Source organism: Ascaphus truei, chromosome 8 (genome assembly GCF_040206685.1).
Source record: "Ascaphus truei isolate aAscTru1 chromosome 8, aAscTru1.hap1, whole genome shotgun sequence".
Classification (NCBI taxonomy): Eukaryota; Metazoa; Chordata; class Amphibia; order Anura; family Ascaphidae; genus Ascaphus; species Ascaphus truei.
The window spans coordinates 18,168,687-18,186,685 of record NC_134490.1 but is presented as its reverse complement, the minus strand read 5'-3'; the positions used below and the strand labels follow the sequence as shown (position 1 = coordinate 18,186,685).

Sequence of the window (17,999 nt, the reverse complement as noted above, 5' to 3'; positions counted from 1 at the left end):
GAAACAGGGATATCTTGAAAATATGACCATTTGGGGGGTCTTGAGGACTAGGGTTGAGAACCCCTGAATTAAGGACTTCATCTTGTTCTTTAACTCCAGTGCCTTATGACTAAAACCAATAGTTCAGGGAGAGTGCTCTTGTACCAAGTCTAGGACTCTTAATTCCTTACAATAGCGCTTTCACTTTTCCCATTGACAGTGATTTCACAGCTCAGCGGATTGCAGTATTAGTCTATTCAAGGGATATCTGCTTTTTATTTCATTTTTCTTTACTGAAGGCACTTAGTAATGTACTTTCTATAATTTGCAGATCTAAGCATTGCTCTTCAGAAGAAATATGTTCTCTTGGCTTCTGCAGCCTGTGCTGTGAACCCATTATGGCTAACAAAATGACTAGCATTTATAGGCAAATTCACTCTTATTTCGTGGCAGAAAAAAAACTGAATTGCTGCCTGTTCATTCTGGTAGTGAAATTGCTTTGGGGCAAAATAGATTACATTTGAGAGAGAAAACAATATGGAATTTCTTTGGGACAGATCAAATATGGCTTCATTGCCGTTAAAAAGAAAAACACATTTTTCCTAGTATTTGCTGCGCATTTACCAGAATGGGAGAAAGCCCGAAAAAGAAGCAGGGAATCAATCTGAGTCAACCCAGCACATAGAATTTTCAGACAAACTTAGGCAAACGTAGCAGTTTGTTCCATGGCATAAGAATGCTGCATTGATTCCCAAGATACAGGGATTTGGAAGTTGTAAAGCATTGCAGATCCAATTCACACTGGCTGCCATGTGTAAGATCCAAGTTGTTTTCCATCAGTATTTGATGAGTGTCACCGAGATGTGTTACATCAATTACAGAGAGGAGTATACATCTCTGTAATTGATAAGTGTTGGCAGGTTTGATCGCATTGGAGTATAAAAAGGAGACGTGAAGGACATTATTTTTAAAGAGAGAAATTGTAGCTAAGTAGGACAAGGGTTAATAAGGGACCGTCTCACATGACTTGCAAAGAAAGGTTGTGTAAACCACCAATACAGTTGGATTTATTGAACAAATTGAATCAACCTTTGCAAACGTCTTTTAGTTTCTTTGAAAATGAATGGAGAAATAATATTTACATGGCTAGATTGTGAGGGACCGCTCTTATCTCTAACCTGACACAGGGGGACGATTACATCCAGAAACCTATCATTGTAAAAAGCTGTAGGTCTATTAAAAAGGATATCAAAGACAAAAGATGTGTTAGTACAGTTACTTGCATATATTTGATTGGGCTAATAAGACCACCACATTATCTTTCGATATTAGGAAATGTTTTTTTATTATTCAGCGCATAGTCTGAAAACCAAAATGTTAATCAAGTGCATGTCGGAGGACCAGGCAGGAGCAGAGGGTGTCATCTTCTCTGTGGATGGGGAGGCTGACACTGGCATCACCTATGTTTATTATTTAGAGTTCCCTATAGGTGTTTGATACATAGAACAGCATCAATCTTACAGACTTAGTCGCAGAAACAGGTCGCTGGAGGGGACTGCAGCGGTAATTATATCGCTGTTCTGTTGCTTTGCCAGATCACACCAAATCCTGCAGGCGAATCCGTCTCTTTAATGCCATCAACATCACATTGGAGCAAAACTACTGGTGCAAGTTACTCAATAGGAACCATAATTGTAACAACTGAAACCGGATACAAACTATTATGTGTGGGGCACAGTAAATGTGGCTTCCATAGTCCATGTTCTTACTGCTAGGAGTTTATATATTTTCCCAGACTTATATGGCTTTTGCTACGAACTCTTCAAATTGCCCTAAATAAATCACATGTACATGTTTCTGGTCTGATGCTGAAATGCTTTAAAAAAAATCTCTCAGATGTGGCAGGCACAAGTTCAAACTGCCACAGGGCCTGGGTGAGAACTTCCTGTCTAATGCTGTCGAAATATACTTTGCTAAATATGCCTAGTGATTCAGAAGTGAATCAAGTCCGGCTGGAATATGAGGCTAAGGGCAGAGATACTAAACATGTTTTGACAATATTGTGTTACTTTAGGGCAGGTGTGGCCAACTCCAGTCTTCAAGGGCCACCAACAGGCCAGGTTTACAGGATATCCCTGCCTCAGCAAAGGTGGCTCAACCAGTGGCTACACCACCTGTGCTGAAGCAGTGATATCCTGAAAACCTGACCTGTTGGTGGACCTTGAGAACTGGAGTGCCCCCCCCCCCCTGCTTTAGGGCCTTCTGCGGTGCCTATTGTAATATTGCTGCATGGCCTTTATGTAGGATTATGGAAGACCTCTGAAGGATAAAGCGGGTCAGTTTCTTCATGAGGAATGGCATGTCAAAGATCAACTTTCATTACATCTTTTCTTTTTGTAGGCTTTGCCCCTTCATGCAGAATGGTGGCGTCTATTCTATAGCATAGCGGTAAAGGCAGTGGCACCAACATGACTGAGAACTGGGTTTCTGGCTATCCCACCAGCAAGATGTGACATTGTTTTCCCTAATTAAAACTCAAGGGAGGGAGGCTGGCATAGCAACAGCAATGTGCATGCACTCCCTGTTTATTTCTGTATCCATCTATGGAGGAATTAAACACCCCTACTCGGCTGCAGGGATATACACTCAGGGAACATACACTGAGCTTCCCTCTTCTCAGTAGCTTTGGTTTTGGCCAATATGAGTGCACAACATTAATAGGCATCAGGAACTTTTCTTTAAAAAAATCCAACTGACATTTATTTAGACATCCACAGTAAAAAATAAAATGATTGAGCCACCTGTGCTGAAGCAGGGATATCCTTAAAGCCTGACCTGTTTGGTGGCCCTTGAGGACTGGAGTTGGCCGCCCCTGTGCTAGGATAACTGGTTGGTTAATGCAGTTTCCAGAACGTTCCTTGTTCAGGCTGCTTCACAGCATCATTAAGTGACTCAGATTCCGGAGGTTCTTTTGTGTTCATTGATTCACACTTGGGCGATTAACTTACAGCTCGACATGTGCTAAATGTATGAAGTGAAAATAATTTTGAAAAGCATAAAGATTGACCCGTCTATTTAGAAAGCAGGACATTCCTGCCCTTATTATTATAATTATTTTATTTTTTTACAAAAGCAATAAAACAAGGCACCAATAAACACAGTGTGCTTCTTAGCCAAATTGTCCTTTTTCTTAAGCAGCGGAATGCTTTTAATTGAGCAGCCAGGGGGAAGAGAGCATTAACCTTACGTTAAAGTTAGATAATTGCTTGTGGTAATTAACCATTGGCTCATAAAAGGATTAAACATTGATGCACCTCTTTAAATGTGCATTCACTCTTCCAGACACATGGTAAATATCACCCAGCGTTCTTAACCTAGGTCCATAATATTTGTAACTTTTTCTATAGCAGCTCATTAAGCCCTAATTAAGGCATACCTCAGATAATGTCCCGCTGTCCACTTCTCTCAGATGTTGTAAGTGCTCAAGCTTCCAAAACATGCAGAGCCTGCACTAGTCACATTCACATCTCTGTGATGTACGGAGGTGACACACTGTGCTCATTTGCATGTCATTTCCCAGCATCCCTTGGGGAGAATTGTATGCTAAGGCTGCGCCCATGGTTACTGATTGCGTGCTGAGGCGCGCGGAGGCTGAAGGAAAGCGGGTGCTTTCCCTGGCTTTAGTGCGCGCGCCGTCCGGGGGCGGGCCAGTGACGTCACGGAGCTGGTTTGCTCTCATTGGCGAACCGCTCACGTGACCGGCCCTGCGCTCCGTCAAGCGCGAAAATGTTAAATTTTGCTAAGACTTACGCTTCCGCACGCTTGCGGAAGCGTAAGCGAGCCCCTGCTAAAGCCGCTCTCATTGCGGCTGCAGGGGCTCAGTGCTAAGCATAAGCGCTGACCATGTCCGAGGCCATAGAGATAATGGTGGAAAGCAAGGTTGCAGACCTGTCTGAGACGTGAATGTGCTCACAAGTGATATTTTCATTTGCTATACACTGTATGGTGGTGGGTTTCTGTCACTTTTTGTCATAATTTACTTAAGGTGTGGATTATACTGTTGAGCAGAGACGAGTTGGGAGGGCCTGGATGTACTTCCCCTCGTGAAGGACCCCAAAGAGTGCAGACTGATATTTTCTTCTTGAAATCCTCTGCTAATGGATGGGGCCAGACGGGGTGGCATGTACAGTGCTATATAGGATAACATTTTGTATGTGAACCACACAGAAAAATCATATTCTGGCTGTTTTGCCAGGATTAGGGTTGCCAGGTCTGTCCAGTAAAAAATGAGAGGTACTGTAATACTGGACATGTATGTGTCCGGTATTTTCCTCCCTGGACATAGTGACCTGACGCACTTTTCACCATTGAGTCCAGTATTTTTGGAGAAGCCACCTGGCAACTCTAGCCAGGATTGCTTCAAAATGTCTAGTAATTCATCTGCTAATGTACATTTACGGCAGGGGGTTTACAACTCCAGTCCTCAAGACCGCCCACCAGGTCAGGTTTTCCGGATATCCCTGCTTCAGCAGAGGAGGCTCAATCAGTGGCTCAGTTTTTGACTTTTTTTTAAATACAGGATTGAAGCAGGGGGTCTCCGGAGCTGAACCCCATTAACTTCAGCTCCGGGGACCCCCTGCTTCCAGAGATACTTACCTCCGAAGGGGGTGCCGGTATCTCACTGCAGTTTAAAGCTCCCGCGTCACATGGGTCAATAGGAAGCCGCAGCGAGTGATGTCACGGCTTCCTATTGGCTCGCAGGGCCCGGCTTGTCGTCCCGGCTTCCTATTGGCCCGCAGGGCCGGGCTTGTCGTCCCGGCTTCCTATTGGCTCGCAGGGCTCGAGAGTTTTGTATATCAGCCATAATGTGAACCCTGGAGTGGCTACCGGCACCCACTACGGAGGTAAGTACCTTCGGAAGCAGGGGGTCCCCGGAGCTGAAATTAGTGGGGTTCAGCTCCGGAGACCCCCTGTTTCAATCCTGTATAAACAAAATGAAAAAACCAGCTTGGATTGCCTCATTAAGATGACAAGTATTTAGTGTACCACACAAACACTGGATACTAGCTGATATAATGGTTCCAATGTATATAAGAGATGTAAGGATAATAAATCAAAACAAAGCCTTGCTGTCACATCTGTTCACAAAATTAATTAGGGTGGAGACATGGCATAATCTTAGGCCGAGCTCATGGTGGCAGCGATGTGTGCACTAAGCTGCAGGAGATTGGGGAGGCGAATGTGGGCGGGGCGGGGGTGTGGCGAACGTGTCACGGACGCGTCACAAAGCTGGTTCGCCCTCATTGGCTGAACCAGCACACGCGACGCTGACGTCATTGCAACTGCAGCCCGAAATCTGAAATGGACGTATCTCGGCAAAATGTAGCAGCGCCGAAGCGCACAGCTCCGCGGGCACTGAGGAACGGCAATAGCAAATCAGGTAAGGGTCCCGAAAGTGCGCGCGTGTGCACACAGCAATGTCCCCACCATGAGCGCGGCCTTACAGAGTCATGGAGCAGCGTCTGTCTTGACCATACAAGCTTGGAGTTCAATACCAGCCTCAGCAACTTACACTCAGATTCCGCTGTATCTACCTGTTCTTCACCTTACTCTCCTACAACTTGGTAACAATATTGTAAGGCTGGGTTTTCCCAACCCCCATCCTCAAGACCCCCCAACTGGTCAGGTTTTAAGGATATCCCTGCTTCAGCCTTTGACTGAGCCACTGATTGGGCCACCTGTGCTGAAGCTGGGTGCCACTGCTTGAGCCACCTGTGTTGAAGCTGGGAGTAACTTATTGAGCCACCTGTGCTGAAGCAGGGATATCCTGAAATCCTGACCTGTTGGGGCGGTGGAACTGGAGACGAGAATCCCTGTTGTAAGGTTACCAGAGTACCAGATATAAGTCCCCTTACATTGGCTTCCTAAGTATGTCTTGAATGTACTTGAAAACTCACGGCATTGTATAAGATTATTATTTGCACAGATACGTTCTGATGCATTACTCTCCTTTGCATACCCTGGCGCTTAGTGATTTCCACATGTTCTGTTTGCACTGTACTGTTCACTTACCTAACTGAATGGCTTCCAAACAAAACTCCCATGGAAGCATACTCTTTCCTTTTATCTTCCAGCTTTTCTGTGAAAGTGCTTTGAAAACCCAGGTTAGAGTGGCAGCGCCTGAGAGACAACAGGAGTTTAAATGGAAATGCCCACCAGGAAGGAAGTAAAAAGCAGAAGCACACACATAAGTGAATCAGGCGGGCTATTTCTTCTGTGCTCTTGATTATCTAGCATAAGTACTCTCCCTGCAGATGCTTTCAGTGTCTGCATGGTGCCACCGCACAACACAAATGAGTTTACATCCAAATGTCCTTTCCCCGGCGTGTAGATTTTGGATGTGACAGCTAAACTTGGAAATGTGAATATGAAAAAAGTCTTCGATGATGGGGGTGGGGGGGGGGGGGTGGGGGGGGGGGAGGGAACACAAGGGACCGATATTTAAAAATGTTAATTTAATAAGTGCTGAATTAGCCCAAGGCTCCTCCTGCTGTGTAAAAGCTTCTGACCCTTTTAAGTTTGATGTGAGTGCCCCCCCCCCTTATCACTGCATTCTGACAAGACGGATCTCTATGCTACGGCTGCTGAGCACTGCACAGAGTATCCGTAGGCAAGATAAATAGCATCATTACTACAGTGCCATGCAGGGGATTAACCCCCGAGAACCGAGTTGGCGCCTTCGTTTCTTACCCCTTGCAACATATGTGCCAGTCGGGCACGGTGTACACTGTGGTAATATATCAATGTGCAGCACAGTTGCTGAAAATCACAGGTAATAAGTAGAGCAACGTGAAGCAATCAATGTTTTGTTTTGAATTCTGGGTAAAGTAATAGGCTCTTCCAAGAATAGCTTTTATAGAGTGCTCTTGATCCTTGGCGCTGAAATCATTTTTTACAGACACATCGCTGTAATTATTAATTCCCAATGATAATTGGTACTCATTGGAAACCACAAAAGCATAAGGAAGCTGACATTGCGGGGTCAAAGCTGTTGACTTTCTTTTCATTTGAGGTCGTAAAATACAGGAACTAGACAAACCCCACTTATTTGATCCGGTTGTTTTTTTTTTTTTTTTGTCATTGTCTTTATTGTCACAGCACTGTTATTTTTTTTTTTTAACCTACTGCCAGTAATTCATTGTTCGATATTGATATGTTTCAGTGACATCTCCTCGCAGCCAGAGATGGGAACATTTTAAGCTAAATTGCGTCTTGAACATTTTCCAGAGAGAGGACCGATGCAAGAGATCAAAAAATGAAAATGGAAACTGAGCCATAGATTGTTGATTTCTATCAGAGAGTAGGGGCAGTAACTATACGCCTTTCCTCGTATATTCTAAAAACCATAGGGTGTCTACAGTATGAGAAAAGGCCAACATATGTTTTCAGCAATAAACTACGGCTGCAATGGAAATATCACGGAGTCGTTAAATACTTCATGCAGAAAATCAAAGCAATTTTTTTTTGGCCTAAACAAAACTAAACTGCTTGGATTTTCTGCATGAAACATTGGAGGGTCAGTGGTTATTTTTCATTTTGGTTTAATGGTGATACACCTGCTTTACATCACTGATACACTGCCAACCATTGCTATGCTTCACTGCACCAAATTATTTTCTGTCCTCAAATCTGCTGCGTTTTTTTTTTTTTAATTTCTCTGCAACTTTGAGTTCAATTGCTCAATAAACAGCACGGAGGAGTCAGCATTGTAGAACCACAGGTTGTGCGTGCCCTAAAGCAGAAAATACCAGCAGAAATGAAACCTGGTATAAGACATTGTGCCATTGGAGATGGTAGATAATCACCCATTAAAATATTTCATACAATATTACGAAGGAGACTAGGGCAGAGTAAACGGGTATAAATAAAACACTAGGGCAGATTAAACGGGTATAAATAACCAAGGACTAAAATGTTTCTTTGCGTAACCATTTTTAGATTCCTCTGCCTCAGTGAGCCTGTAATGTGGAATGCCACAGGACTCTATCTTACCTGACATATAATTTGTGGTGTACATGCTACCACAGGGTGATGGTATCAGACAACATAGCCTGGGTTATCACTGCTATGGAAATGACAGAAAACACCACTTATGTGGCGCCAAGGGCCTATTACCAGTCCTCGTTTCTAGCTGAGCTCCTAGAGTGAATGAGCGCCATTTGGTTGAGGTTGAATCCTGATAACACAGAGGTGCTCATGGTGGGAGCTGGCCATACGAGGACAACGAGACTGCAGCTAGGTCAGCCCACTGACCTAAAGGTCGGAGGCTCCCACTTGCTAAGCTCTGACCATGTGCGGAATCTCTGTGTTGCCCTTGATTGTAGCGTGACACGTAAACATCAGGTGTCAGCAGTGATCAAATCCTTAAGAGTATAGCCAGAATTAAGCACTATACTCACGCCTGGACTACTGCAATGCACGTTACCCGGGACTTCCTGACCCAGAGATGCAGCTGGCGCAGAATGATGTGGCCAAGTTGTTAACTAACCAGACCCGTTCTTGACAAATGACACCTTTCACTGTACTGGGTGCCTATAACCTGATAAATCTGTTTCAAGATTGGCTTGTCGACATACATAGCCCAACATAATCAGGATCCAAATATCTAGAAAAGATCCTATTTCCCTATACTGAGACTCACTATTAGCACTGCTAATGGTCCCCAGAATCATCTTGACTTTTTTTCGGACCAAGATTCTAGGCCACGCTGCTCCTACTTTGGAACTCTCTGCCCCGTACAGTTTGAGATACCCCCCCCCTGCAAATATTTAACACTTACCTGTTTACCCAGGCATTTGGTTTATAAACCACAACCTATTTGGTATTTAATACTTATCTTTCCATTCTGTATTATTTCCTCCTATATTTTATCTTGTGTTTGGTTTCTTTTATTGCTTTATCTGTATTTTGTCATTATTATTATTATTATCGGTGCCCGACAAACTGGGCAAAGGCCCACTCGCCCCCCCCGTCTCCCCCTGAAAAACACTCCCTCACCCCCCCCCCCCCGTCTCCCCCTCCCACGCCCTCACGACACTTACCTGCAGCGGGGTCCGGCGGCGTGGTGTGGCTTTCTCTGTCTTCTCCCCTGCAAATTCAAGTTTCCCCCCTGCAACTCCAGTTAAAATGGCCGTGCGGCGTCAAATGACCGGGGGACGTCATTTAACTGGAGCTGCAGGGGGGAAATTTGAATTTGCAGGAGAAGACGGAGAAAACTGGGAGATGCCGGGGAACGCCGCCGCAGGTAAGCAGTCGACAGCGGCCGCCATTTGTCGAACCCTGATTATTTTTGTGACCTGCTTTGATTACCATTGGGATAAAAGTGCTATATATATAAAGTTATTATTATTCATTTTTTTGGAAGCAAAAATGGGCTTTAAGCTGTGGGAAGTATGGTATATTGTCATATTCTGTTTAGAGTTATAGGTTATCTCCACACATGCTATTTACAAAGGCCTAAAGCGCTTTGCGGGGAAAAAGTCTGATCCATTATCATCTTCATTCCTGAGTTATATAACAGGTTGCATAGCCCACAGTGTTTCAACTGCAACTCCGGTCTCTTCCCAATTTCCTTTATACTTACATCCTTTTCTTCTTTTCAGCCCAGAGTGATATAGTCTTATTGCCCCGAAGGACTTGTGTGACGTTACCATTAGTCAATTTTCCACTTAAGGGCCACAGTTTATTTATTTTTCCATCCTGTGTCAATATTTACTCCAACCGGTCTCAGAGAACCTGCATGCGCCTTTTATTGAACACAAGATTCCCCCGTATTTGAATGATCTGATTGCTATGAAACTCCTGCAGTGCCTCATTGCCATTTCAGTTTAAAGTGGCACATCACGTGCCTGGAAAGGTTCTAGGCTATTACAGATCATGTGAGCGTTACGCTAGCAACATTTCTATGGGGGCAAAGTGGTTAACCTTCACCTTTGGTTGCCATGGGAAATGCACGGCAGCCTCATTTCAGGATCTCCAGTCAATAGGGTTTAAGTTTGATAGATGGTGAGAATTTTCTTTTATTAAGCCTCTTCCACAACACATCCCCCTCGCTCTTGTTGTCTGCAGGTCGGATGTGAAAGGGAGGCTGGCAACCTCCCGCTGAGATGCCCTTTATGCTTCACCAGCAAGTCCTGTAGAAGTTTGAAATACTTTGGAGCTGAAATCTCAACTTGCTTACGTCAAGCCCAGGCTGGGCTGCTTCCTCGTTCACACGCTGCCCGGGTGCTTTCCAGCAAACTCTGCGCTCTCTGGCTTCTTCAGGTCAGTATTCATGCTTTTTTCAAAGAAATAAAAGAAAAAGTGGTTTATTATTATACCGAGTATCCTGTCCCAGAAATCCAAGCACTATCTGCAAACCCCTTGCATTGCTTTTTGTGGCATATTTTTGGGGTCATTCAGGGCAGTGCCTCACTAATTACGCAATGATTATAACTGTAAGCACAAACATACCATTATGGGCTCGATTCCACGTTTGGGAATGTAAGATGCGAAATGTGCAGTAATAATTCTCCTCCCGGGCAACGGTTTATTGTCTCGTGAAATTGTTGGTCACCGTGGGGTCAACATCATGTTAAATAGATTTACAGGGCTCAGTGAATCTCAGTGAAAAAGCCGGATGGATCGGAACATACGGCGAAATCAGGTACATGTTTGAAATGAGCATTTTCCTTTCTGCGTATCTGGCGGGTTACAATTACACAGATTTGAACAACACGTCAATGTGCTTCTTTTTTCTCTCAAGAACTTAGGCTGGGTCCCCGGTGGTCACGGTGGCGCAGGCTACGGCGTGCACGCCACACACCACAGCACAGCCCTCTATGGGGCACGCCCCAGTGGTGCGCAAAGTGCTGTGACACGTACGCTAGCAGGGAAGATAAGAATGTTGTCTTCCCATGACGAAAAGCAGTCATGTGGTCAGCGCGCACCCAATGGCAGTGCAGATAGGGCTCTGACAAGTGTACAGTATGTGTGTATGTACTCTTGATTGACGTCCTTTAATTAGATGGAGCTTTGGAGTGTTGCAGAGGTACTGTATATCAATACTCAGTATATTTTGCTGTGTATTCATTTTTCAGACGGCGGGTGGATATTGTATTTCATTATTACTTTTATAACCTTACTTTTAATATGGAACATTTCTTGTCCTCCATCACTGAGGGGTTGAAAGTAATGTGGACTGGAGCCTTCAGAGAGAGAGAGAGAGAACCAGGAAGAGAGTCAGGTCTTATACCTGAATGATCTAACCCACAATCCCTAGTAGCTGGGCAGGAACTGGTGTATCCAGATCCCCTTCCTGGCATGGGATCTCAATTGTCAATACCCTGCACCTGCAGATGGCAATAAGGTGTCTTTCTGGGTAGCCTTCTCACATGCAGGGCCCATGTGCAAGAAACTTAACCCTAGCACTTACTAGAACTGACAGTACTAGGGCAGGAAAATTCAGTAGCCAGCGGGCTACATGGATACACACATATATATATATTAATTTTAAAAAGACACCTCCAAGTCACAGTACAATTTCCATCAACAACAAAGCTTACATTATAATTTCAATATTCTTAAAAAAAAAATGAATGAATTGCTGTCAGGCTAAATTTTATCTTGACGACTTTGGAAAGAATGAGTCAATTAAGTAGTGGGGTGGGGGGGACAGGGGGGGGAAGGGGAGGTGTTTCAACCCTGGCACCTGGAAAAGGTAAACTTTATTTATATTATTTTCGTTAAGAAAATCCTCCTGGAAATCTGTGTTCTCTTATCAAAATATATGAATCAATGAAAAACCATAGAAACAGAATGTGACGGCAGATAAGAACCAGTTGGTTCACTGTGTCCGCCCATTTTGCTATCTGCTGTAAAGCCTCACACCCTGTGTGATCCGTGGCTTGCTTTCATATTTATAATAGTCTTGCATGTATCCCAAGCATGTTTGAGTTTCCCTAGTGTTACAGCCCCTACCACCTCTGTTGGAACGATTTTCCACAAATCCACCACCCTTTCTGCAAAAATAGGACTGTGCTTGTAAACGTGGCTAATACAAAAAGTCAGCGTATGGCTGTCATTTCTACATATAAATGAACATTTTTTTTATCAACTTCGGAAAAGTACATTAACCATCTAAGCTTTAGTCATTAGCCCAATCTAATGCAGAGATAGAACTGCATTCTAATTTATTATTTAAATAGCCTTATAAGATTGTCAATTCTCCAGTGAAAGTCAGAATGCGTTTTATGACCATACATAAGTTATGAGCTACGGTATCAGTCTGGGGAGAACAGATATGGCATTTAATTTACTCTTAAATCCTGGAGAGACCTCCCTTTTTAAATTAATACTGGTATTGAAATAGCATGATTAAAAAAAGATAAATGGATGCTGGCTAAGCTTCTTGATGATACATTCTGTAACATTGCTGCTATTTTCAGATTTACCAACCCCAAGCCTACTTCACATATATAGCTAGAATTCATGTATGTCGCAGATAATTGCTATGCACCAGTCCTTTGAAAAACACAATATATTAACTGAGACCACTTTTGTCGCCATCTTTGTGCAGTTTGTGGCATAGAATTTTTTAAAAAAAAAAATGTAAATATAAACGACATTTTGCATCAATCTCTAGACTTCCGCTGCCTTCTCAATTCCGTGCGAGCAATTTTATTGTTACTATCATCATTTATTTGTTGACCGTGAACATATTCCGCAGCGCGGTACAATGGGGGAGATTTGCTCGTTATATAAACGGCGTTACATACAAATAAGGACAAATAGATTCGGAAGGTAATGAGAGCCCTGCTCGTGAGAGATTACAATCCAGAGCAGGGGTGGCCAACTCCAGTTCTCAAGGGCCAACAGGTCAGGTTTTAAGGAGATCTCTACTTCAGCACAGGTGGCTCAATCACCTTGAGCCACCTGTGCTGAAGCAGGGCTCTCCTTGAAACCTGAACTGTTGGTGGCCTTTGAGGACAGAAGTTGGCCACCCCTGCTCTAGAGGGAATGAGGGACAATGTTGAAACAAAAGGTAAAGTGCTCACTGTGGGATGGAGTGTGCCTCAGGTTGGCAAATCCTTTCATTTTAATTTAGCAAGGCACGGTGCTCTGGTTTGGCTTGAGGGTTCAATTCCAGCCTGAGATGCTTACACTCGGTGTTAGGTGAATCAATATATCGTGCTCGGCCTCTGCTTACAAACCAGTAATTGTGTAATAATCACATTGTTTCTCTCACCCTGCTACATCCTGGTGGCTGTCATTCATAAGCAAGTGAAGGAAATGTCCTTCCAGGATATCACCGTGACGCGGTGGTGTAATTGAAAGGTACTACATACATATTTGTCTAATTCAGGCTCCTATTCTATGTGCTGTGGGAGCCACATCCTCATGCGGGGAAAGAGATCAGCTATATGTAAATGGATGGGACTCAAATCTTTTCCAGCACAGAGAAACGGCCTCACCGATTTTTTTTAATATGGGTGCCTGGGGGCTTCATGCTTCATGCTCTTTACCTGCATGTATCCTATTACATTGAGAGCAGCACATGCATGCACCCACACGCATGCGCACACACGCACAAACACACACTCCCCCTGGGTATGGCACCGATTCACATTAGTCGCCAGCACATCGCCTTATCTTCTCAAAGCAAGAACTGCAGCTTTCTGATTGAGATAAAATGCCCTCCTATCATTACATAAATAATGACATGCTGGGAAGACATGTTTTTGCCAATTAAGGAAAGCAGATGGATAGTTCATTGTGTTGCATGGGAATGACTACCTCTACTTTGCTCTTCCTACATTCACCCTTCTTCTGTGAAGGTCTTGCTTCTTCATCTCCTCTGCTTCTTATTGCTGGCAGGTCACATCTCACTGAGTAATGATAGATTACCTGTCTGATTTCTGACCTGACTGCCAGCCTCCATGCTGCTGCTTCCCTGGAACAAGCTTTTCTTTTGCTTTTCCTGCCACCTGGCCACGATCTGAGCATTCACATCACTCCGTCTGCCCGAGGGATTCCCGGGATGTGCTAGATCAGTGTACCATGTATGTATTTTCTTTTTTCACCCCCCTTTTTGTCCCCTCTCTCTTGGTAATGAGATTGCTAAAGCCCGTCTCTAGGGTGTCCCGTTGCCTTTCCTGACAGATATAACATTATAAACCTCGGTGGCCCGCGGGGGATATTTGCCCTTCGTGGAGGAGAATACCTTGATATATTTTCTTTATTGTATTCATGTCGGCACTGTATCCAAGCTCATTTCATTTTGGAATGTAGGAGGTATATAGTCGTATCAAACAAAGCACGGCACATTAGAGCACCGTGCAAAATGCTTGGAGTCGGCAGTCACAATAAACACTCTCTTGATACATAGACTCCTATTGACAGTGGCTTATCCTATTCATTTTTATATAACTCATATCACCTTCAGTTTGTGTATTACAATTTAGCTTTAACCTCAACAACTGCTGGCACACATTCGCAATCCCAAGCATAGGGAGCTATAGAAACTCGCCCACACAGACCCATATGTGTTGATTTTACATAAGCATGTACAGGTGCAAACAAAACCAATATAACCACGATAAAAGGCAAAGATGTGGGTGCTGTGTGTCTGAAATTGAGCAGGCCTCTGAGTGGGTCAGTGTTTGTCAATCACGTGCATTGTCAATGTCTTACTTTACTTGTGAGCGGAGGACACAGGGGGGGGCTTTGCCTGTGCACTCCTTTGCTATACACAACGTGATATCAGACAAAGAGAGGACATCAAAGCTATCCATGTTAACTCACATGTTAACACAAATATTCAACATACTTTGGTTTCAGATATTGTCAATTGTCCAGTTTTAACCCCTTAAAGCAGCATGCCAGGTTGCATTTCTTGTTTTTTTTTTAACTATAGGATTGAAGCTGGGGGCCTCCAGGGATGAACTACGTTAATTTCAGCTCCGGGGACCCCCTGATTCCTGAGATACTTACCTCTGTAGGGGGTGCCGGTCTCTCCTTCGTGTAGCATCTCCGATGGGGCTGTGTGGCTAATATAATGGCGGGTTTAAATATCCTGTGTCTTGCGGGCCTGTAGGAAGCCGAGATGTCATCCCTTGCAGCTTCCTCTTAGCCCGCATGATGAGGGACACTTAAACATGAAGAAGATACCGGCACCCCCTACGGAGGGAAGTATCTCGGGAAGCAGGGGGTCCCGCAGCTGAAATGAACGCAGTTCAGCTCACAAAACCCCCTTCTTCCACACTTTGGTCCAAGGAAAGACTGCTTCTCTAAGATACCATTATGGCTTTAAAGACATGGTACCCGGTTTAGAGTTGAGACATAATCACAAACATACTGTCGGACCGGCGTTAAAACTAAAGTTCAATACGGCACCATCACTATTCTGAAATTACAACTCAATATACTCAATATGCAGTTAGGCGATACAGAGTCATCAGCAGCTCGTCTCAAAATATTACAATGAGCTCTTCGATTAATGCTATTGGCTATGTATGATTTTGACATCTTTCGCAATCATACATCAGCACACACCCTAAAAATTTTACTTTCGGGACGACTGACCACAGTCTGAGCCCAGCAGAAAGAAGCTCTCTAGCACAATGATCGATGAACCAAGGAGCCAGGAGCCAGAGAGAAAAAGAAAACTGGAATTTAACAGGAACATTTTTATCTTACTATATATATCTGAAAGCGTCATATGTGTCCGTGTCTGTATGTGTCTTCCTGTGTACCTCCCTGTGTCCCTAGCGGCAATCCCATTGGACCTTGGGCCAGGCCAATGAGATTGCTCCCTTGGCCCGCCCGCCCCCGCACACCACTCATTGGCCTGAGGCGGAGTGACGGGCCAAAGGAGAGACGGAGAGACGCACACACACACGCACACACACACACACCCCTCCCCCACGCTCTCTGCGGCTCTCCCCTCACATAGGCCGCTCCCCCAGCTGATCATCCCCGAGAGCGCTCCCCACGGCTCTCACCACCCATAGGCCACTCCCTCACCAGGCGCTCTCCCTCACCCCCACCCGCTCGCCCCCCCCCCCGCTCTCCCCCGTTCTCCCCCCCGCCCACCTCCCTCTCCCCCCCGCTCACGCCCGCTCACCCCCCCCCGGCTTATCCCCCCCCCCCACCTACACACACAGAGCACGCTCTCTGCGGCTCTCCCCTCACACAGGCCGCTCTCCCCCCCCCCACACACACACAGAGCACGCTCTCTGCGGCTCACCCCTCACACAGGCCGCTCCCCGTCCCAGAGAGCGCTCCTCCGGCTGTCTCCGCCTCTCCCCGGGAAAGGCACAGCACCTCCTCACTGGAGCGTCTCAGCCTCTCCACTGAGGAGCCCGAGGTGGAGGAGGAGGGCGGCCGGTACCCGGACGAACAGGAGGGCGGCCGTGTGCAAGGTGAGGAAACGCAGGGGAATGGGTTATTAAACGCGTCCCTGATTCACCCTGCCCTTTGCCCCCCCTACCCTCCCTGCCCACCTGCCCCTTGCCCCCTCCCTCCCCCTGCCTCCCCCTGCCCTCCCTCCCCGTGCCCTTTCCCCCTGCCCTTTCCCCCTGCCCTTTGCCCCCTGCCCTCCCTCCCCCTGCCCTTTGCCCCTGCCCTCCCCCTGGCCTTTGCCCCCTGCCCTCCCTCCCCCTGCCCCCTGCCCTCCCTCCCCCTGCCCTTTGTCCCCTGCCACCCTCCACCTGCCCCTCCTCCCCCTGCCCCCCCAGCCCTTTGCCCCCCCAGCCCTTTGCCCCCTGCCCCCCCGAGCCCTTTGCCCCCTGCCCCCCCTGCCCTTTGCCCCCTGCCCCTGCCCTCCCTCCCCTGCTCTTTGCCCCCTGCCCTCCCTCCCCCTGCCCTTTGCCCCCTGCCCTCCCTCCTCCTGCCCATTGCCCCCTGCCCTCCCTCCCCCTGCCCTTTGCCCCCTGCCCTCCCTCCCCCTGCCCTTTGCCCCCTGCCCTCCCTCCCCCTGCCCATTGCCCCCTGCCCTCCCTGCCCTTTGCCCCCTGCCCTCCCTGCCCTTTGCCCCCTGCCCTCCCTCCCCCTGCCCTTTGCCCCCTGCCCTCCCTCCCCCTGCCCTTTGCCTCCTGCCCTCCCTCCCCCTGCCCTTTGTCCCCTGCCACCCTCTACCTGCCCCCCAGCACTTTGCCCCCTGCCCCCCCAGCCCTTTGCCCTTTGCCCCTCCCTGCCCTTTGCCCCTCCCTGCCCTTTGCCCTGCCCCTCCCCTCCCTGCCCAACCCGCCCCACCCTGCAACCCCCCCTGCCCCACCCTGCACTCCCTGCCCCCCTCCCTGCCCTTTGCCCCCCCCTGCCCCTCCCTGCCCTTTGCCCCCCCCGCCCCTCCCGGCCCTTTGCCCCCCCGTGCTCCTCCCTGCCCTTTGCCCCCCCTGCCCTTTGCCCCCCCGCCCCTCCCTGCCCTTTGCCCCCCCTGCTCTTTGCCCCCCTGCCCTTTGCCCTCCCCACCCTTCTACGCCCCTTGGCCCCCCCGCCCTTGGCCCCCCCCCCCGCCCTTCCACTCCATGCCCCCTGCCCTTCCACGCCCGGGCAACGCCGGGTATATCAGCTAGTAAATAATAATAATAAAACGTTCTTTCCCTTCTCCAGGTTCTTTGTCTAGTCTCAAGAATAGTAAGGATTGCCAAGTAGCATATGTGCCTCAACAGAGCAGCAGTTGCAGCCATGGCTCCAGAAAATGTATATTGGAAATGTTGGGTTCTTATCTTGTGGTCTGATTAGCGCCTGGCCCCTATAGGCGAATAATTATAAAGGAGGTATACATTAATAACAGTTGATAATCCAACTCTAAATTGGATGCTAATACAAGACAGGTGCTATATAACATATGCATGCCCATGTTGAGCTAATTTATATAAATTAGGGATAGACATGCCTCCCCCCTGCCTGACGACCCCCACGCACCCTTTCTTTTGCACCTATTTTTGGCCAAATCTATATTGGGGTCTAATTTTTACGAT

The 17,999-nt window shown here is 46.7% G+C and overlaps 1 long non-coding RNA gene across 1 annotated transcript in view; it reads left to right on the top strand.

Annotated features, from left to right (window-relative positions):
• The window catches only part of LOC142501174 (uncharacterized), a 130,077-nt gene that overhangs the window by 61,514 nt on the left and 50,564 nt on the right, over positions 1-17,999 (top strand). The window contains exon 3 of the long non-coding RNA XR_012803437.1: positions 10,108-10,302. This is a non-coding gene — a long non-coding RNA (uncharacterized LOC142501174). The remainder of the gene's footprint in view (positions 1-10,107; positions 10,303-17,999) is intronic.